Genomic DNA, 18,698 nt, shown 5'->3' on the forward strand with positions numbered 1-18,698 from the left:
CCCGTAAAATAGCAATTGCACAATGTCTTCAGGAGTGTTCAAGGTAAATTTTTGCATGGATTCATTAATTGAATACGACGAGTCATGTACCCAAGTTCCACCAAGGATGACATCATGCTCAAGGGAATCTAGGGTAACACGGAATCTAAATTCCACATTTTCCCACTGATTGTTTGAGTAGCATAGCTAAAGCAACTTGCAACTTCAATGTTTTGTCCATTGGCACCTCTTGTTGCAAGACCATTGTCTTTAGGGATGATTTTAGGTTGTCCCAATGACACCCAAGTGTCTATTATCATGATGTTATGACTAGCTCGAGGGCTAATCAATGCGCGTTTGCGTTTAATATTATTGCCCATAGGAAAATCTAACCATACCATGATAGAATCTTCAAGTGGAACCTATCATGATGTTATGACTAGCTCGAGGGCTAATCAATACGTGTTTACATTTAACATTATTGCCCATAGGAAAATCTAACCATACCATGATAGAATCTTCAAGTGGAACCATGGATGTTTTAGTTTTTGTTTCAGCTTTAGTTCTCGTTTTGGTTTCATATTCCCATTCACTTTCATCCTCTTCTTAGCTCTTAGTTTTTTGAAGAGTGCCCAATGTATATAGTGGCACACTCGGTCCTTTGACAACTTAAAATGAGGTATGTTTGGAAACTTGTGAATCCTCACAATCCTGTTCAATGTAGCTCTTGATGTCTTGGTATGATTCATGTGTGTAGCCTTTAAAGGTGCAAGTGCTGATGCTATGTTGGCTTTACCACGAGAGAAGAGCACTCCTCCAAATGAGGATTTGAGAAACTACTTAAATTTTGTAAGGGATTCATCAAATTCCTCATATGCTTTTTTTAACTACATTATTCGTGCAATCTGTCTCTAATGACTCTTCTGTAGAGAGCATGTCTTCCTCTTGAAAGGGGAAGCAATACTCCTCCGATTTTTGTATTTTGGTTGGCTTTTTAGGTTTGACATTATGAGATTCAATCACAACTAGTGATCCTGTATGACACTCAACAATGCTAAGCATGATCTCCTGATCTTGCTTTTTGTGTTTCACATATGTCATGCGATCATCATTTTCAAGTTAGGGTGGTTGGGTGGGTTCTAATTTCTTGATTGGTTTGTGAGGTGCACTGAGTGAGGAATCAAAACTTGTTTCATCCTCACTAAGTGATGTACTAGAACTTGTTTCATATTCTGACATTTTGTCTGCCCATGTACGACAAGAACGAACCTTTTTTTTTTGCTTTTTTGTTCTCTATCTTACCCATGGGTTTTGTGGTTTCAGGGTTAGCCTTTGAGTTGGATTCTTTTGCATCATGTGTAGCTTTTGGCTCGTCTGGGGTCATGTCCTCCACAGGCTCCTTTCCTATGTCCTTTGTTTTGACAGTTTGTTGGCCCTTATTTTTCTTGGGTTGAGAAGGTTTTGCATTTTCTTTTGGTTTCTGTTTTAAATCTTGCTCCTCTACCCATTTTGATGTGTGTTCTTTTACATTATTTTTTATTTTTTCTCGTGCCTTGGTGGCTTGCAAGCGTGTAAGCACATTCAAGGTTACCATGGATAATTTGCGTAAGAGAGTGACAAGAGGAGTGTTCATTGAGCACGGTGCTTGCTTTCTTGAAATGACCCAAACTGAGTTGTATTCTCAGTTTGTGGCTTCGTATCCAGAGCTTAAAATTTGGCAAAGGTCATTTGAGGGGTGTAAGCCTTGGTTTGTGAGGTACTCACGTCAGCGTGACACATGTTGTTGTCGCTACCATGTTGAGTTCAAACTTTTTTATGATGTGTTCCATTCTCTTAGTGGGCATAGAGAGTTGCCTCGTAGTCCACGTGATTTCATCCACTCTCTTTTGTGTGCACGCATGGAGGATGCCCAGTTCCATAGGATGCCTTGTGTGGAGAGCAATTGCACATCATGTGGTTCACTTGCACATCTACAGATGGTAGATCTTAATGCAAGTGACCAAGAGATAGTGGCATGGCAACGTTATGAGTATGTGACACACCAGCTCCAGAGTGGTGGACAGTCTAGGAAGTTGCAGCTCGTGGACAAACATACACCACGTTGTCACTTCACATTTAGGGAGTAGATCTACCCCTACATACGGCACAGTCATTGTGCCAAGTGGCAGGATCATCAGTTCCGAGCATGCCTAGCAGAGTTTCCTATTGGTGTGGTCGTCTCTGTGATTGATTTTGCAGAGAACTACACTTTCACACCTTTTTAGGAGATACAATCTGAGTATTACTTCTCAGAGCAGGTAATGGTTATATTTTGTAATATTTGTTTTATGTTTGAGCTACATTACTTATTTGATTTTTTGTGTCCTAAACGTATGTATTGCTTACCTCACCAAGTTGCTATTATGGTCCACATTAGCTATCAACATGCAGAGGCTCATGTAGATGGGACAGCGAGTACCCCCGAGACACGTGTCATTATTCGAGAGTATCATTTCTATATCAGTGATGATCGTTCACATGATGCACATTTTGTGCAACACTGTTTTCGTCTCCATGACGATTTTTTAGGAGATTGTGGGATCAGACATGTCCAGCGATGGGTTTGGTCGGATGGTTGTGGCGCACAGTTCAAGTCATCACGACAATTCTATTGGCTCTACAGGTAGTACTTATGGTTTTCTTACATTTACAATTAAACTAAATTCACTAGAACATCTTAAAGAAAACAATAACTAAGACTATCTTTTATGGATTTATACGTGGCATGTGCAGTCTAGTATCCCAGTGATTTGGTCATTCTTTGAGACTGGTTATGGGAAGGGAGAGCATGATGGTGCGGGCGCATGTGTGAAACGTGCCCTGAGGCGTCATCAGTTGCGGCAGGATGCTCAGCGGTTCAGAGATGTGGGCCACGTAGTCGAGTGGTGCTCCCAACATTTGTGTGGGAGTGCAGCATCATCGTACCCCAAACGTGATGCTCGGATTGTCAGGAGATTTTTTTAGCATGTGGATGGTGGCATGATTGACCGTAGAGCCTCCCATGATTGTGACACAGTACCTGGCACCTTGGGCTTACATTCCATCAGGAGCACGTGCATGGCAGCCCCCACGATTTACAAACGACGGTTTGCATGCTTCTATGGAGCATGTATGGATGGCGATTGGTCACATTGTGCCTCGAGAGGATGGGCAGATGCATGGATACAGACATTCCTCTCCCCCGAGCATCCTTCACATCCACCAGTGTTGTCTGATGAGCACATAGGTCCTACGTTCATGGTCAGTTATGATGACCTCACAGATTTGCTACAGGAGGGTGATGTATTTGCTGTTATTGCCGGTGAGGGAAATAGCGAGGGAGTAGACTATTATCTGATGAGTTGCACTAGGCCAAAGTGCATCCTTGACCAGGATACAGTGGATGATCATGGGTTTTCTTATGACGCCCATAGCATGATTGTGGCAGGCCGGTTCTACGAGCAGATTCGACTTCATCGGGGGTGTCTTGAGTCCCAGCAGTGGAAGTGGGAGTTAGAGGCATTTCAGTTCTCTCATCTAGTGGTTGCTACCAGGCTCACTCTTGTTCGAGTACAGAGCCGAAAACACAGTTCTCACCCTCGTTTTTGGCTTCGAGTGGATGACCATGAGAGCATTCTAGAGCAGTTGAGAGCTAGAGAGGGTGCTACTGACTAGATCTCACTCTTGATAGTGACTAAACTCAGACTAGCTGGGTTAGCTCCCTTACATTGTACTTAGATTTTTGGGCAGTGACTAACCTCAGACTAGCTGGGGTAGCTCATTTTCATTCTGATGTACTTATTTGATGTTTATATCATTATGAGTTTTTTCATCATTGAGTATCATTACATTTTAGTTGATGTTCTTGATTTTATTATATTTTTTTAACCTGTTTGGCTATCATATTGTTTGTTGAAAATCTCCATGCCATCGTACCCAAACATGCTCCGATGGGGACCAAACTTTGCAAGCATATGGGGATGGGTCCCCCCCACAGGCTTGCAAAGTTTGGTCCCCATCGGAGCATGTTTGGATTGGAAATTAGTGCCCAGTGCGGGTTTTTAAGGTCTCTTGGTGCTTAAGAGGCCATGGAGAATCCAGGCCTTCCCCATACCATCTTAAGAGGCCATGGAGAATCCGGGCCTTCCCCATACCATCGTACCCAAACATGCTCCGATGGGGACCAAACTTTGCAAGCATGTGGGGGTGGGTCCCCCCCACATGCTTGCAAAGTTTGGTCCCCATCAGAGCATGTTTGGATTGGTAATTAGCGCCCAGTCCAGATTTCTCAAGTCTCTTGGTGCTTAAGAGGCCATGGAAAATTCGGGCCTTCCCCATACCATCATACCCAAACATGCTCCGATGGGGACCAAACTTTGCAATCATATGGGGATGGGTCCCCCCAATATGCTTGCAAAGTTTGGTCCCCATCGGAGCATGTTTGGATTGGTAATTAGCATCCAGTCCAGATTTCTCAAGTCTCTTGGTGCTTAAGAGGCCATGGAAAATTCGGGCCTTCCCCATACTATCGTACCCAAACATGCTCCGATGGGGACCAAACTTTGCAAGCATATGGGGATGGGTCCCCCCCCACATGCTTGCAAAGTTTGGTTCCCATCGGAGTATGTTTAGATTGGTAATTAGCGCCCAGTCCGGATTTTTGAAGTCTCTTGGTGCTTAAGAGGCCATGGAGAATCCGGGCCTTCCCCATACCATCGTACCCAAACATGCTCCGATGGGGACCAAACTTTGCAAACATGGGGGGGGACCCACCCCCACATGCTTGCAAAGTTTGGTCCCCATCGGTGCATGTTTGGATTGGAATTTAGTGCCCAGTCCGGATTTTTGAAGTCTCTTGGTGCTTAAGAGGCCATGGAGAATCCGGGCCTTCCCCATACCATCGTACCCAAACATGCTCCCGATGTGGACCAAACTTGCAAGCATGGGGGGGGGAACCCACCCCCACATGCTTGCAAAGTTTAGTTCCCATCGGAGCATGTTTGGATTGGTCGCCCAGTCCGGATTTTTGAAGTCTCTTGGTGCTTAAGAGGCCATGGAGAATCCGGGGCTTCCCCATACCATCGTACCCAAACATGCTCCGATATGGGGACCAAACTTTGCAAGCATGGGGGGGGACCCACCCCCACATGCTTGCAAAGTTTGGTCCCCATCGGAGCATGTTTGGATTGGTAATTAGTGCCCAGTCCGGATTTTTGAAGTCTCTTGGTGCTTAAGAGGCCATGGAGAATCCGGGCCTTCCCCATACCATCGTACCCAAACATGCTCCGATGGGGACCAAACTTTGCAAGCATGGGGGGAGGACCCACCCCACAGGCTTGCAAAGTTTGGTCCCCATCGGAGCATGTTTGGATTGGTAATTAGCACCCAATCCAGATTTTTGAAGTCTCTTGGTGCTTAAGAGGCCATGGAGAATCCGGGCCTTCCCCATACCATCGTACCCAAACATGCTCCGATGGGGACCAAACTTTGCAAGCGTGGGGGGGGGACCCACCCCCACATGCTTGCAAAGTTTGGTCCCCATCGGAGCATGTTTGGATTGGTAATTAGCGCCCAGTCCGGATTTTTGAAGTCTCTTGGTGCTTAAGAGGCCATGGAGAATCCGGGCCTTCCCCATACCATCGTACCCAAACATGCTCCGATGGGGACCAAACTTTGCAAGCATGGGGGGGGACCCACCCCCACATGCTTGCAAAGTTTGGTTCCTATCGGAGCATGTTTGCATTGGTAATTAGCGCCCAGTCCAGATTTTTGAAGTCTCTTGGTGCTTAAGAGGCCATGGAGAATCCGGGCCTTCCCCATACCATCGTACCCAAACATGCTCCGATGGGGACCAAACTTTGCAAGCATGGGGGGGGACCCACCCCCACATGCTTGCAAAGTTTGGTCCCCATCGGAGCATGTTTGGATTGGTAATTAGCACCCAGTCCGGATTTTTAAAGTCTCTTGGTGCTTAAGAGGCCATGGAGAATCCGGGCCTTCCCCATACCATCGTACCCAAACATGCTCCGATGTGGACCAAACTTTGCAAGCATGGGGGGGGACCCACCTCCACATGTTTGCAAAGTTTGCTTCCCATTGGAGCATGTTTGGATTGGTAATTAGCGCCCAGTCCGGATTGTTGAAGTCTCTTGGTGCTTAAGAGGCCATGGAGAATCCGGGCCTTCCCCATACCATCGTACCTAAACATGCTCCGATGGGGACCAAACTTTGCAAGCATGGGGGGGGACCCACCCCCACATGCTTGCAAAGTTTGGTCCCCATCGAAGCATGTTTGGATTAGAAATTAGCGCCCAGTCCGGATTTTTGAAGTCTCTTGGTGCTTAAGAGGCCATGGAGAATCCGGGCCTTCCCCATACCATTGTACCCAAACATGCTCCGATGGGGACCAAACTTTGCAAGCATGGGGGGGGGACCCACCCCCACATGCTTCCAAAGTTTGGTCCCCATCGGAGCATGTTTGGATTGGTAATTAGCACCCAGTCCGGATTTTTGAAGTCTCTTGGTGCTTAAGAGGCCATGGAGAATCCGGGCCTTCCCCATACCATCATATGCTCTGATGGGGACCAAACTTTGCAAGCATGGGGGGGGGACCCATCCCCACATGCTTGCAAAGTTTGGTTCCCATCGGAGCATGTATGGATTAGTAATTAGCGCCCAGTCCGGATTTTTGAAGTCTCTTGGTGCTTAAGAGGCCATGGAGAATCCGGGCCTTCCCCATACCATCGTACCCAAATATGCTCTGATGGGGACCAAACTTTGCAAGCATGGGGGGAGGACCCACCCCCACATGCTTGCAAAGTGTGGTCCCCATCAGAGCATGTTTGGATTGGTAATTAGCGCCCAGTCCGGATTTTTGAAGTCTCTTGGTGCTTAAGAGGCCATGGAGAATCCGGGCCTTCCCCATACCATCGTACCTAAACATGCTCCGATGGGGACCAAACTTTGCAAACATGGGGGGGGACCCACCCCCACATGCTTGCAAAGTTTGGTTCCCATCGGAGCATGTTTCGATTGGTAATTAGCGCCCAGTCCGGATTTTTGAAGTCTCTTGGTGCTTAAGAGGCCATGGAGAATCCGGGCTTTCCCCATACCATCGTACCCAAACATGCTCTGATGGAGACCAAACTTTGCAAGCATGGGGGGGGGGGGGACCCACCCCCACATGCTTGCAAAGTTTGGTCCCTATCGGAGCATGTTTGGATTGGTAATTAGCGCCCAGTCCGGATTTTTGAAGTCTCTTGGTGCTTAAGAGGCCATGGAGAATCCGGGCCTTCCCCATACCATCGTACCCAAACATGCTCCGATGGGGACCAAACTTTGCAAGCATGGGGGGGACCCACCCCCACATGCTTCCAAAGTTTGCTTCCCATCGGAGCATGTTTGGATTGGTAATTAGCGCCGAGTCTCGATTTTTGAAGTCTCTTGGTGCTTAAGAGGCCATGGAGAATCCGGGCCTTCCCCATACCATCGTACCCAAACATGCTCCGATGGGGACCAAACTTTGCAAGCATGCGGGGGGGACCCACCCCCACATGCTTGCAAAGTTTGGTCCCCATCGGAGCATGTTTGGATTGGTAATTAGCGCCCAGTCCGGATTTTTGAAGTCTCTTGGTGCTTAAGAGGCCATGGAAAATCCGGGCCTTCCCCATACCATCGTACCCAAACATGCTCCGATGGGGACCAAACTTTGCAAGCATGGGGGGGGACCCACCCCCACATGCTTGCAAAGTTTGGTTCCTATCGGAGCATGTTTGCATTGGTAATTAGCGCCCAGTCCAGATTTTTGAAGTCTCTTGGTGCTTAAGAGGCCATGGAGAATCCGGGCCTTCCCCATACCATCGTACCCAAACATGCTCCGATGGGGACCAAACTTTGCAAGCATGGGGGGGGACCCACCTCCACATGCTTGCAAAGTTTGGTCCCCATCGGAGCATGTTTGGATTGGTAATTAGCACCCAGTCCGGATTTTTAAAGTCTCTTGGTGCTTAAGAGGCCATGGAGAATCCGGGCCTTCCCCATACCATCGTACCCAAACATGCTCCGATGTGGACCAAACTTTGCAAGCATGGGGGGGGACCCACCTCCACATGTTTGCAAAGTCTGCTTCCCATTGGAGCATGTTTGGATTGGTAATTAGCGCCCAGTCCGGATTGTTGAAGTCTCTTGGTGCTTAAGAGGCCATGGAGAATCCGGGCCTTCCCCATACCATCGTACCCAAACATGCTCCGATGGGGACCAAACTTTGCAAGCATGGGGGGGGACCCACCCCCACATGCTTGCAAAGTTTGGTCCCCATCGAAGCATGTTTGGATTAGAAATTAGCGCCCAGTCCGGATTTTTGAAGTCTCTTGGTGCTTAAGAGGCCATGGAGAATCCGGGCCTTCCCCATACCATTGTACCCAAACATGCTCCAATGGGGACCAAACTTTGCAAGCATGGGGGGGGGACCCACCCCCACATGCTTCCAAAGTTTGGTCCCCACCGGAGCATGTTTGGATTGGTAATTAGCACCCAGTCCGGATTTTTGAAGTCTCTTGGTGCTTAAGAGGCCATGGAGAATCCGGGCCTTCCCCATACCATCGTATGCTCTGATGGGGACCAAACTTTGCAAGCATGGGGGGGGGACCCATCCCCACATGCTTGCAAAGTTTGGTTCCCATCGGAGCATGTTTGGATTAGTAATTAGTGCCCAGTCCGGATTTTTGAAGTCTCTTGGTGCTTAAGAGGCCATGGAGAATCCGGGCCTTTCCCATACCATCGTACCCAAATATGCTCTGATGGGGACCAAACTTTGCAAGCATGGGGGGAGGACCCACCCCCACATGCTTGCAAAGTGTGGTCCCCATCAGAGCATGTTTGGATTGGTAATTAGCGCCCAGTCCGGATTTTTGAAGTCTCTTGGTGCTTAAGAGGCCATGGAGAATCCGGGCCTTCCCCATACCATCGTACCCAAACATGCTCCGATGGGGACCAAACTTTGCAAACATGGGGGGGGACCCACCCCCACATGCTTGCAAAGTTTGGTTCCCATCGGAGCATGTTTGGATTGGTAATTAGCGCCCAGTCCGGATTTTTGAAGTCTCTTGGTGCTTAAGAGGCCATGGAGAATCCGGGCCTTCCCCATACCATCGTACCCAAACATGCTCCGATGGAGACCAAACTTTGCAAGCATGGGGGGGGGACCCACCCCCACATGCTTGCAAAGTTTGGTCCCTATCGGAGCATGTTTGGATTGGTAATTAGCGCCCAGTCCGGATTTTTGAAGTCTCTTGGTGCTTAAGAGGCCATGGAGAATCCGGGCCTTCCCCATACCATCGTACCCAAACATGCTCCGATGGGGACCAAACTTTGCAAGCATGCGGGGGGGACCCACCCCCACATGCTTGCAAAGTTTGGTTCCCATCGGAGCATGTTTGGATTGGTAATTAGCGCCCAGTCCGGATTTTTGAAGTCTCTTGGTGCTTAAGAGGCCATGGAAAATCCGGGCCTTCCCCATACCATCGTACCCAAACATGCTCCGATGGGGACCAAACTTTGCGAGCATGTGGGGGGGTCCCACCTCAACATGCTCGCAAAGTTTGGTCCCCATCGGAGCATGTTTGGGTACGATGGTATGGGGAAGGCCCGGATTCTCCATGGCCTCTGAAGCACCAAGAGACTTCAAAAATCCGGACTGGGCGCTAATTACCAATCCAAACATGCTCCGATGGGGACCAAACTTTGCAAGCATGTGGGGGTGGGTCCCCCCCGCATGCTTGCAAAGTTTGGTCCCCATCGGAGCATGTTTGGGTACGATGGTATGGGGAAGGCCCGGATTCTCCATGGCCTCTTAAGCACCAAGAGACTTCAAAAATCGAGACTGGGCGCTAATTCCCACCCCCCCACATGCTTGCAAAGTTTGGTCCCCATCGGAGCATGTTTGGGTACGATGGTATGGGGATGGCCCGGATTCTCCATGGCCTCTTAAGCACCAAGAGACTTCAAAAACCCGGACTGGGCGCTAATTACCAATCCAAACATGCTCCGATGGGGACCAAACTTTGCAAGCATGTGGGGGGGTCCCACCCCCACATGCTTGCAAAGTTTGGTCCCCATCGAAGCATGTTTGGGTACGATGGTATGGGGAAGGCCCAAATTTTCCATGGCCTCTTAAGCACCAAGAGACTTCAAAAACCCGCACTGGGCACTAATTACCAATCCAAACATGCTCCAATGGGGACCAAACTTTGCAAGCATGTGGGGGGGTCGCACCCCCACATACTTGCAAAGTTTGGTCCCCATCGGAGCATGTTTGGGTACGATGGTATGGGGAAGACCCGGATTTTCCTTAACGTCTTAAGCACCAAGAGACTTCAAAAACCCACACTGCCCGCTAATTACCAATCCAAACATGCTTTGATTGTGACCAAAGTCTGCAAGCATGTGGGGGTGGGTCCCCCCCCATGCTTGAAAAGTTTGGTCCCCATCGGAGCATGTTTGGGTGTACGATGGCATGGAGATTTTCAACAAACAATATGATAGCCAAAGTGTTAAAAAATATAATGAAATCAAGAACATCAACTAAAATGTAATGATACTCAATAATGAAAAAACTCATAAATGATATAAACATGAAATAAGTACATCAGAATGAAAATGAGCTACCCCAGCTACTCTGAGGTTAGTCACTGTCCAAAAATCTAAGTACAATGTAAGTGAGCTAACCCAGCTAGTCTGAGTTTAGTCACTATCAACGGCAACCCAATCAAAATCGTCATCTCTAACTGCCGGTCGACGTGCATGTCGAGGCTGCTGTGCACGTCGAGGAGGCTGTGCCGGCTGGGAGGGTCGTCGAATGTCTGCGGGGAGGTCTGCCTCAAAGGCAGAATCGTGAGCTCTGGTGCCGGTGTACTCGAGAGCTCACGAGTCCCAAAAGCTGCTATAGCCCTCTCTCTCTCTCTACGTCATGCTAATGCAAGACGTCTCTGTCTGTAAACCCAAAATCTATAATCTGCAAGAGTACGTGTCTGCCACTCTGCTCGTGTAAGCTCCTCTGCTGTAAGGACACGCTGCTCATGAGAAGCAGCACTGCTGCTAGCACCATCACTCGAGGTGCCACTGGGACCAGCACCACCCACGCGCTCATATGCTGTGATCTGGCTCTCATGTAGGACTCTCTGGTATGCATCAAACTCATGTGAGCTCCACTCAATCTCTGGAGGCACCTCAGGCTCCTGATCTCTATCGTCGAAGGCGTCGAATCCCAAGTCAATAGCTGATGTAAAATCAATAGGCCTCCTGTCCTAGCATCTACTCGAACGAGGCCTGGGTGAAGATCATCAATGCCCAGAACTCTGTATGTCGCTAGGTCGATGCATGCACGGCAGGAGGGGCATGCTGAGAAACGTACTAGCTCCTGGGTGATGCAAGACAAATGGAAAAAATGTCCACATCCCAGGGCATATCCGCCAGTACTATCAATGTCCTCGATACATAAAGCGCAGCATGCATCACGTAGGAAGGGTGGTGCATCCTGCGGGAGAGGTCGTCGAAAAACCTCTGTGTGACAGGCCGTGGATATAAAGGTAGGTATGGCACTGTCACGTCCGAGGATCTGCGAAACTCTCGAACATGCAGCATCAACTGCTCTGCCCTATGCTGGGCAATCCGCTCCATAATCTGATGATGCTGTGCCTCAGCTCTAGAGCTCTCTACCTCGGTCCGAGCCTACGCAAAAAAGTAAAGCATTAAAATAATTCATTAGTCTCTCATTAGGTATTACTTAAAGAAATTTATAACTTAGGACTTTAATTATAACTCTTTAACGTGCAAGAGAAACCTACCTGCTGGATGTCGGACTCTCTCAGATGCTGTGCCTCTGCAGTAGCTGCCTCTGCCGTCTGTAATGCAGCTCTGAGGCGGTCAATCTCCGCTCTCACCTCTACCAACTCTTGAGTGAGTCTCTCAGTGGTAGGTGTGGGACCCTATGTGACACAATCAACCATGCCGCTCATGTAAAAATATAGAAAAGTACATATAAACATGTAAATAAATGACTAAAAAAACTTAAGAAGTAATATATATGTAAATACCTCGACATCTGTCGTCGGTATAGATCATGAGAACAGGCGCACCACATGCTGGATGCTCTCCGTGGTACTCCGTACGTCGATGCCAACCTGGGTGCCAAGTGCCTCTACTGTCGACAATGGCACAAATGAAGGATCTGTAGAGTAGGTGCTACACGAAGGGCGGGTGGAGGCCGCCTACCCTGGTCCTGGAGACCGCCTCGGCCAGCACCACCACCCGGCCGATGGCTGGTGTAATCCACCTCCTCCCCTAAGACAAACTCCGCATATAATTGCTTTGCGAAGTATATGGGAATCTGGCGGTTGTTCGGCATCCTCCCATATGCGGCAACATATCGACTATAGATATGTGCCGCCATACGAGGATGCGAACACCGCGAAATAGTAAGGGGCTTGCCCGCCCCAGGCCTCATCCCACGACTATCGAGAAAAAGATCTAAGTACGCTCCATCCCTAATTGGAGGAAGATCACAGACCTGACGATATGTCAGGCCATGTGACACAGGAGCAGTGCGATGGTGGGCTATCCACTCATCTACATAAACAATATCGTGAAGGCTACGAAGGGACGAAAGCATCGCCTCTCCAAGTCTGCCACGATATGTAATGTAGACGGTGTGTCTCTAGCACTCCTACGGATAGCCGCTAACTCGCGGTCTATCTCCGCGATGAGGTCCGCAATAGATGAGCAGCCCTCCTCGTGGCCCTCCATGCTAAAACCTAAGCCAAATGTGAAGGGTCCAATGTGAAGGGTCTAATGTGAAGGGTCTATTGCTTAGTGCTAAGTAGCACTAATGAAGCTATAAAACAATGCTAATGGGCTCACTAATGCTAATCCAAATCAAGAGAGCAAGGAGAGTGAAAACGACTTGTGACAATGAGGCAAAAAAAAAAGTTTTCCAGTTTTATAACCTCGATCGAGGTTCGATAAAATCATGCAATTTAGGGTTTGCAAGATTAACGCTCTGGATATTAGGGTTAGTGCAACGTACGGCCAAGATACACACTTAATTTTAGGGTTGGTGAAGGATCGACGGCTGAGATTTGGTATTACTATCTCGTTCGAGGTACATGGACGGCTACGATTTAAAGTTATTACCACGACCAAGGTATGTCGACGGTCAAGATTCATTAAATACCTCGATCGAGATATTTAAACGGCTGAGATCGCATCTTCCAACGTACCTGAATGGATGGTAGAGATTGCGTTTGCGTATCTCGAACGAGATATTTGGACGGTGGATATTGCATCTATATATCTCGATCGAGATATTTGGATGGTGGAGATTGTATCTCTGTATCTCGAACGAGTTATTTGGACAGTGGAGATTTGATCTCAGTATCTCGATCGAGATATGGGGACGGTGAAGATTGTATCCCATTACCTCGAACAATGAATGGTCGCGATTTGCTGTTAATTTCTCGTTCGAGATACGTGGACGATGGAGATGTGCTAGTCAAATACGCCTGGGGGGATACAGCGTGGCCGTGATGTGGATCCGAGTGGCATAGATATCTCGATCGAGATATTGTGGTGGCGGTGACATGTAATGGTGACATGGATGACGCCTGGAAACCCGGACCTGCTAGCGTGGCATTAGTTGGCATCTCGATCGAGATATGTCGATTTAGGCTCGGGAGGCACGTGTCGTGTTTTAATTCACGGCACTATCACGATCGAGGTACTCCGCCCGAGATGCATGGATGTCCCAATTTTAGAGAGAGTGAACGAAAGTGAGTACCCTCATCTTGCAACCTCCCTTTTCTAATCTTCAATGGAATGCTTCACAATTTTTGATTCTTTTGCTTGGGGCAGCTACCTTTTTTGGTCAGATCTCCTTCAATCACCTACACCTTGCTCTGATAACATGAAAAGAGAATTGTGGAAACCAGAGGAGACACACACAAACCCTAAATTCTCTCATTAATCCATCTCACATAATGTGGAGAAGCTCCATAGCCACCATTCTCATTCATAAAAGTAGCACTCATCCACCAATGATAAGTGTTCACACCAAATAAACACTAGTACTAATGTTCACACACACTTGGCCAGTTGGGCACGATAATTATTGTCCACATACTGCTACACTACTATGCGCACATCTAATGCAATCCACTAGTTTAGATGAGACTACATTCTCAACACTTGAGCACAATGATGATTTCATTAATTGTTCTCTTCTCGTTCTAGGATGGTCACATCTTTGTGTAGACTGCATGTTTGGTACACCTAGATTTTACTCCTACCTATAATATCCCTAGTCTACTGCCTTGGAGGGGTGCACTAGGGATAGAACGAGAAACCCTTGGTATCACGTGCGTTCAAGAGGTATTTAAAAAACCCCTTAACTAATTTTTTTTCCCAAAACTCAAATTTAGGAATTTTGGGAAATATGCACAATTTTGGGACAATTCTTTGTTAGATCCAATACAATGTTTACTGTACGATATGTAAGATTTATTATTGGATGTTCTCAACAAGCATTTGAATAATGCGATATGATTTATGTAGTATTGTATATTTGTAACAAGTATATATGATGTTGGTGGGATGTAAATTTGAATAATGCGATATGATTTATGTACTATTATACATTTGTAACAAGTATATATGATGTTGTTGGGATGTAAATTTGCCTGCACACACACACACACACACACATGCACACCAAGAATTAAGTTTGTTTATATCACATAGCCTCCAGTTGACCATCAAACAAAGAAACTTTAACAAAGAAAGGATATTCAATGTAACTTTAAGTTGTAAGAAAGACTAGGTGATAGAATTAAAAAGATCACCATCTGTATTGAATCAAAATTCTTGAACAATGGGTGAACCATAAATCTAAAAGCTTAAGAAAGCCTTACAATCTGAATAATGATTGAACTATGAGTTTGGTAGCTTCATACAACATTGCTAAAAGATTACGAAGCTAGTTGCCCATGTGCTAACAAATCATTCTTGCTTAACTGCACTGACGTGTGATGGTGCCTCACTTTCATGTTGATTCAATTGATTTTGTTTGGCCTTGAGTATTATAGCCTTCGGAATCTTGATTTTCTCTGGAAGTCATCCACCCTTGGGCTTCCATGCCCAAATGATGCAGTTAGTGTCTTCCCAGCGCGCTGAGGATCATTTCTGTTCTCTCGCCAATACTTGCTCCAGCAATCCTTATAAACTTCCACATCACTTGCATTCTTCTTCTTTGAAATTGGTGCCCAATATTGTATCTAAACTTGTAGGTAGTTTATCGAGTTATTATTTTGATCAACATCACTTGTTGTCACTCCCAACAACCATATTGGGTAATTTGCATCACAAGGTTGTACAAGCAAAAAATCTCCTTTAGACACATCAAGAGTCTTCAGCAGGTTTGTTGCGCATTGGACCATAATAATGGTCCTCATTTACATCAGACCTTTCATCTACATCATCCTCCACTTGAAGGTTAAGAGGCGTATACACTCCTTGGCCCCAAAAGTCATGAAATCCAATGTCTTCCCTTGCACTAGGAGTTTGCATGTTTAGCATAAGATTCTCCCAATAGGCAAGGACCGGATTGATCCACTTAGCATAATCACTTTAGTCTCCTTTCTCTTGCAAGTGCTCTTTCCACCAATTGACATGTTTTTTTAAGCCCTCCACAACCTTCTCATTTTCCTTAACATACTCAAAGGATGGCAATACTTTTGGAAAACCTTCAGGAAGCTTGGGTCCTCCCTGCATTTCTCTTCCATAACTCTATACCGCTTTCTGGTAACCAATCAACATTTTTGGGGTATACTTTGTATTGCATCAAAGGTATTCTATCACTCATATAAAACCTGAATTGCAATGGCTTTGAATGTCTAATCAAGCTATCGGCTCCATCATGTAATCATTCCTTGACAAAGCCTTTGAAGTCTGCCACCTTTTGTAGGAGAAAGGGTGCTGGATGCATGCTAACACACTCATTAAAGATCTTCATCAAACGTGGAAATGTGAAAATGGTTTGTTTCCTTAACTTCTTAGAGAAGCGACTAAACAATGCATCAATATCTTCATGAGTATGACCAACCATAAGAAAACCAAGCCGCACCATGTCAAACACTCCTCGTGCAACCACCAATAGGGATAGATAGGCAAATACATAACGATTCTTATTTTCAGAACCACAATTGTCAAGTTGCAACAACAACGTCCTTGGAAATCTCTTGAAAAATGTCCTTGAATTTGATGGCATTAAACTTGAGGCATTGCCATTGCCCCTATCCTTGCACATGTGTGTTAGTATGAAAGACTGACTGCATATGTGAAGAACAATTTTCCTTTGTATCCACATTTGTTTCTACATGTGTCTCTGCATCTGCATCCTCAATGCTCTACTTGCAATATGCGTTTCTCTCCTTCAGCACTTCCATATGCTGACACAGGGCCATAGTAGACAAAACACAATCAAAAAGATGTGTTCGTGGTTGTGCATCTGAGTTTTGTGAGCTCAAGTCACCATACATGTGTTGCTCTCCTCTTTCTAAGTTTCTTAAACATTTTGAGAGAGATGAAATTGTGAAGTTGGGATCACTTGGCCATAACCCCAAGGCAAAGTGACCATAAGCTGTTTGTCCATGTCCATGAGTGAGCATTCCTGTTAAGGATAGTGGAAGCCTCTCAACCCCATTGAGAGATTTAGGAATTGGTTTAATTTGTGGTATGGCAGTCTTGCTCTGGTCCATCTTATCATGTATAATACACAAATACCTGTTTGGGTTCATTTCGAAAGAGCTCCTCCAAGCATAGTATAGATTTCTACAACTCATTTGCTGCAACATGTGTGCCCTTCTTTGTGCCATGTATCTGGCACACTCCTCTTGATTTTTTGTTGATTCCAACTTGACCTTGATTGCCATACAAATGTCGCATTTTGAGAAGGTGCTAGTTTTTGATAAACTAACTGTCTTGAACTTTGTGTTCCATAATCTTGAGAACAATGGTTGTGACAGTGGCCGGTATTCGAATGAGACAAGTGTGTCATTCACTTCACGCAATATGTCCACCTGTTTGTACATTGCTGGTAGAACACGTTGGGTCTCGCGGGCTCCTTGCATAGTTGTTCTTGTCCTATATGGCATTTGATCAGCACATTAATATCTATGAAGCCATGTATATGATTGATTTTGCCATCTCAACATGTGTCATGCCCTTCCGTATTATCCCACTGTTGCCATGACTGACATTACATGCACCATTCAAGAACTTCTTTCTAAGCCTATAGAACGTTGACTTACCAATGCCATGCATTACATACCATGCTTTACTACAAACCTTCTTTCTAAGCCTATAGAACGTTGACTTACCAATGCCATGCATTACATACCATGCTTTACTACAAACCTTCTTTCCATCAACTCAAAGCAATCGTCATCTTGACCTTATCTATAGGCCATGCCCATGCAATCCAGTACAAATGTGTATCGTGTACTATAGCTCTGTCCCCAAAAGTGTACCCTAGCTTGCATGATTTTGGATCTATCTCCAAATTGACATCGCTTCTCGTAAACAATCAATGGTTGCGACGTTGTGAATGTTTGCAACATCACATTTTTTGCTAGCTCCATGGGTTTTATCGTAATTTTTCATTACCCTTACCCTATGGACATAGCTCCTTTTCTTATTTGTCCCTTCAATGATATCATAATCAGTGATCATGGCATCATGGTATCTATCATCAGAACTATCACCATCATTGCCCTCTACATCATCATCCTCTTTTTCATCACTTGAATTGTTTAGGCTGTCAATATTTTTTGCATGAAGTGGTCTTGAATACCCTCATCAATAGAAGAAGTGGTCTTGAATACCCTCATCAATATTTTTTGCATGAAGTGGTCTTGAATACCCTCATCAATAGAAGAAGATTCTGTGTCCTTCACTAATGGTTCACCATCAAATGTGAGTTGCCTGATCGGCCAACTAACCAAATTCAGACCTGAAACACAAGTTGAACTTGGATGCAAAGATCCTTCTATAATGACACCCAAGGTACTCTCCCCTAGTTCTCTACAATTTATAGCCTCGTATGGGTGGACCAGCAATACTACTCCATTGCCAAGTTTGTAGATCTGTTGTCATCCCAGAGGATGACACTTTTCTCTTTCCAACTCTCCCTATCTATAAAGTGATCTTCTTGGAGTCTTCTTGATCAACAAGAAGTTTCGCAAAATTATCCTCTTTGGTATTAGTAATGTCTTTGTCCATAACAAGGTTGACCAATGGCCATTTGATGATGCTTCCAACTGCTTGAGACATTGTTCTTGCATCCATTGTGGCAAATGGAATGAGAAATGTGTCATCAAAGCTTTGATGAACATGTATTGCTGCACATGTCTCACCAATGAATTGAAAACCACATGTTTGAGATGCATCAATGGAATGCATAACCTCGCGTGCCTTCCTTGCAGAACCATCAATGAGAAACACTAAAGCACCTTGTTTTAGACCCTGCAATCCTTGAGAAAATCAAGATCTCAATAAGAAAGATTGAAGCGATGTTTTTACGGTAGTACACAAAACTGTAAATGTAATTCAATCTCAACATGAGTTTAGGCTCCAACCAAAGTTTGAATCTCACC

This window comes from Cibotium barometz, chromosome 25 (genome assembly GCF_041138505.1).
Source record: "Cibotium barometz isolate CiBa-2024 chromosome 25, ASM4113850v1, whole genome shotgun sequence".
NCBI lineage: Eukaryota > Viridiplantae > Streptophyta > Polypodiopsida > Cyatheales > Cibotiaceae > Cibotium > Cibotium barometz.